At 36.0% G+C, this 5,000-nt stretch overlaps 1 protein-coding gene across 1 annotated transcript in view; it reads right to left on the bottom strand.

Annotated features, from left to right (window-relative positions):
- Positions 1–5,000, bottom strand: part of LOC311088178 (E3 ubiquitin-protein ligase SH3RF3-like) — a 129,552-nt gene that overhangs the window by 32,735 nt on the left and 91,817 nt on the right. The window lies entirely within an intron of this gene.

Below are 5,000 nucleotides of genomic sequence, written 5' to 3'. Positions count from 1 at the left end.
ATGCAGAGTAATTACGCCACACGAAGATGACAAAAGGAAAACCACAAAGCAGCGAATGTGCATAAGAATAATGACACACTGTCAGACCTGCACAGAAATAACTCACCATCTGAGGGAACAAAGCTGCGCTATCAAGAACTATTTATATCAAGTGTGTTTAACATGTGTGTGAGAGAGAGAGAGAGAGAGTGTGTGTGTGTGTGTGTGTGTGTGAGTGAGTGAGTGAGTGAGTGAGTGAGTGAGTGAGAGAGAGAGAGAGAGAGAGAGAGAGAGAGAGAGTGTGTGTGTATGTATGTGTGTGTGAGTGAGAGAGAGAGAGAGAGAGAGAGAGAGTGTGTGAGTGTGTATGTATGTGTATGTGTGTGTGTATGAGTGTGTTAGTGTAGGTGTGAGTGTGTGTGTGTGTGTGTGTGTGTATATATATGAATATAAAAATGTATAGTCAAAATATTATATTATTAATAATATATAATTACGTAATATATTAATTACAAAATTATAGATAATAATGATGCGTATATATTAGGGGTGCGCCAAAATATCGATATGGCGATATCTCGGGATATTTTCTCCCGCGATCGATTCTCGATGCGCTCTTGCCAAGTATCGATATTAAGCCGTTAGGGCGGGCGTACACGGTGCGAGTCCGGACACTCGGGAGGTCGTGAGATCAGTTTAACTGATAATCGCGTCAAAGCAGCTGGTACACGGCACGACTGTCCTGCATGAATTTTATCCCGAGCCGGCAGCAATCACGTGGGCTTTTGCGCTAAACCGTCACGTTGCGAATGGGAGAGAGAGAGAGAAAAGTGTGTGTGTGTGTGTGTGTGACAGTGACAGTGTATGCGCACGCTGTATAGTTGCTGCCACTGAGGTATAGCCCCATCGACGTGGTTGTGTATGATTTGGCTATAGGGGACAGCTGGTGAAAAAACATGTTTAAAAATTATCGGGAGGTCGGGAGGTGCTTGTAACGTGCTCGGCTCGGCTTGTAATTCCTCTCACGCTACGAGCCGCGACCATGCGAGCATCACCGATTCCACTCGATTTCTCCCGAGTGAAAAAAATCATCTGCAGCAAAACAAAAATAATGTCTGTGACTGTTTTGTTGCAACTGATAAGACACAAGTTGTTTTTGTTATTGTGTTTCATCCAAAAACGAAATGGAGATTCATTTTCCTAATTTAAAAAAAAATCTTTTTATTTCTTAAAACATGATATATTGTGAGTTATTACTGATAATATATCGATTATCGCAGTATCGCCATATCGTGATATTATCGGTATCGTGAACAATGTATCGCGTATCGTATCGTATCGTGAAGTACCCAGTGATTCCCAGCCCTAGTATATATACACATTACATTACACATATACATTAGTATATGTAATTATTAATAATAATATAATTAAGATATTATTATTAAGATATTATTTAGATGTGAATATAATCTAAAAACTATATATATATATATATATATATATATATATATAATCAAAATAATTACATATATAATTACATTTTTAATTATATAATGTATATATATATATAATGATATTTTATATCTACATAATAATGATATATAATAATATATCATTAGGCATATTATATTCATATATATTAATAATATATTTAATAATAATATGAAAACTATATAAATATTCAATGTATATATAATTTTTTGAGGGATAAATGTACTTAATTGTCACAAAAATTAACAACATAATAAAAAAAAAGATTATTATTTCTAAAAATAGGCTTCATATTCTTATTTTACGCATTTTTTCTTTTGATTGATGATGCTCAAGTAATTCACCATGGTTGTGCATATCCCAGCATTCCCTGCAGTGAACACATGAACAGCACTGACAAGTTACATTCGGATCAGAACACGAGCTCGATTCCAGCATTTCCAGCATTAAAGCGGGATCGTGACTGAGCTCACGAGGACAGACTTTAAATGAGCTCAACGGACTCAAGAAAGACAAACATCATTTATTTTCCCATTTTCATCTGGTGATGACGGGAGCAGAAGGATCGAGTTCCTGCGCTCGGAGACATCCCAATCAATCAGTCGAAATCACACGAATCAGGAGCCAAATGAGGAGAATCCAGCCGAGTTTGAGGAGGAATGAAAACGATTAACTCTCGCCTGTAATCGCCAGACAACATCACAACAACCACTCGCTCGTGGCATTTACTGTGTCAGCCTAATACATTTAAAAAATATATATGTTATTCGAAACACACACTACCGTTCAAAAGTTGGGGGTCGGAAAGATTGTTTTTCATAATTGATTAAAAAATACAGTAAATATAGTGAAATATTATTCCAATGTAAATCAGCTGTTTTCTATGTGAATATATAGTAAAGTGTAATTTATTCCTGTGATCAAAGCTGAATTTTCAGCATCATTACTCCAGTCTTCAGTGTCACATGATCCTTCAGAAATCACTCTAATATGATGATTTGAAGCTCAAGAATCATTTCTCATTATTATCAATGTTGAAAACACATTTCATACTTTTTGTATGGAAACTGTGATACATTTTAATTTTCAGGATTCTTTGATTAATAGAGGAACAGCATTTATTTGAAATAGAATCTTTTGTAACATTACAAATGTCTTTACTGTCACATCTGATCAATTTAATGTGTCCTTGATAAAAGTATTAATTTTTTTCACACACACACACACACACAAAAAAACGACTGACCCCAGACATTTGAATGGTAGTGTATAATTAAATAGGCCCGTATGATTTTCTGTAACGCTGTGAAATTATTATGTTAAAAGTTAACATATTTCTCTTTTTGTTCCACTTCAATCTTGGTCGTCTTATAACTTTATTTAATTTTCCTTCACAGAAATAACTTCATACAGTCACTGCAGTAAACTAGATTTAAAATGATTTAAAATTATGAGAGTTGAAATTATAATATACTAAGTCATAACTATGACATACAGGGCCCTATTTAACGATCTAAGCTCATGGTCTAAAGCGCAGCGCGCAAGTTCACGTAGGGTGTGTCCGAATCCACTTTTGCTAGTTTAACGACGGGAAAAATGGTCGGCGCTCCCGGCGCTGGTCTAAAAGGGTTCTCCCTATTCTCTTAATGAGTAATGGGTGTGTTTTGGGATTTACATGCATTAAACCAATCAGAGTCTCATCTCCCATTCCCTTTAAATGCCAGTTGCGCTCGCCCATGGCGGATTCACTATTTACATGACGGAATCTGATAGTGGAAAGACCGAACGCATCTCCAGAGCGCAAACGGATCTGCTCGTGCGCGAGGTCAAAGTGCGCAAGCAGAACATCTACGGGACAAGCCGGATTCACCATATCTTTATGTACACAATAATAACATTGTCTTTTACATTGTAATCTTTTTAATATTTGGCATGTTTGTGTGATGCTGTGCGTCCCTGTGTGTGTAATAAGCAGAGTGTAGTATTACTAATGTGCTCTTTAAATAACAAAAAATTATTTCTCATTTAACTAAATAGTTCCTCAAAATAGCAACGCGCCAACAATGCACCAGAACACACCTATTTCTCAGACCAGCAGCCCATGGGCGCACAAATGGGCGCAAATGCATTTGCTATTTAAACAACGCGGTGCATGACGTGAAAATGAAAAGTGCGTCAGGCTGAAACTAGCAAAACACACTTGCATGGCACTGCATTGCGCCGGGTGTACGATAGGGCCCACAGAGTCATAATTATAAGATAAAAAATAACTTTCTGTCATAATTATGACTGGTTGTGAGTTTGACTTTTTATGCCATAATTATAATTAAACTTCAATCTAATTCAGTTTCAGCCCTACAGATTTAAACATTTTAATATCAGTAAAAACTCAAGCTTTTTTAAATGTCACACAAATAAAAGACTAAAAGAAACTCTCTCACTGCTCTTGACTGAGTAACTTCAGCAGCTTTAATAAGAATCAATGTACATTTAATACATATACATAATGTTTCATTTTTACATTTGATCATTCATTTTCTTACATGAATGCTTGTTTAAATCAACCTACTGTAGCTGAAACAAATAAAGCACTGTTTATTTCATTCGCATATTTCAAAGATGTCATTTTCACCTTTGTTCTTATTTTAATAACAAAGATGCCATAATGAAATAAAATAAAGTGAAATCTTTTTTCTTTTTTGTTTAGATCCCTTGTAAGGCTGTATTTTTAAATAAATTGGATGGTTGCACTGCTCAGAATCGCGATAAGATCATGATCCTGCCTGGAAAAAAATCATGCCATGATATTTTTGTAAAATTGTTCACATGATTTTATGACCTTTCTCATTTCTCATGTGCATCTCACAGACAACGTGTTTATCAAAATAAAGTGTTGAATTCATGAATAACTGCTGAAGGACATCAGGACATCTGAAATCAAAACTCTCTCCTCTCTAATCAGGCTCAAAATCGACACGCATTACCCATAATGCATCACTCGTCACACGCAGCTTCTCACAGCCTCAGTCAGGCACAAGTGGCTTGTTGTATTAACCCTGAAACACTAAACCAGCTGACGTAAAGCTTTCATTTGTCCTGATGATTAAAGGGCTGGTTGATTATGATTTCACTTTTCTAACTTTAGTTAGTGTGTAATGTTGCTGTTTGATCATAAACAACATCTGCAAAGTTACAACGCTCAAAGTTCAAAGCAAAGGGAGATATTTGCTTTAAAGAAATCACTTTTAAGGACTACAACAAACGGCTGGTAGAGACTACACAACATTCCTCCCGGGTTAGTGACGTCACCAACCCTAAAATTTACATAAACCCCGCCCCCTGAACACGATTTATAGATTATCATGACAGAATATGCTAATCAGTGACTTAGAAGATAACTCCACATCAGCTTCATAAACTCATCAACTAACCATTCAGAAATGTTGAGTCTCTCCATCATTGTCTGACTCCGGTTTGAACATAAAAGGCTAAAAGTTTTTGAAATTTTCAGTGTGTGTCTGCATGAC

The sequence above is a fragment of the Abramis brama genome, assembly GCF_963993115.1.
Source record: "Abramis brama genome assembly, chromosome: 8".
NCBI classification, from domain to species: Eukaryota; Metazoa; Chordata; class Actinopteri; order Cypriniformes; family Leuciscidae; genus Abramis; species Abramis brama.
Note: the sequence above shows the minus strand (reverse complement) of the source record. Positions and strands in the feature narration are given on the sequence as shown.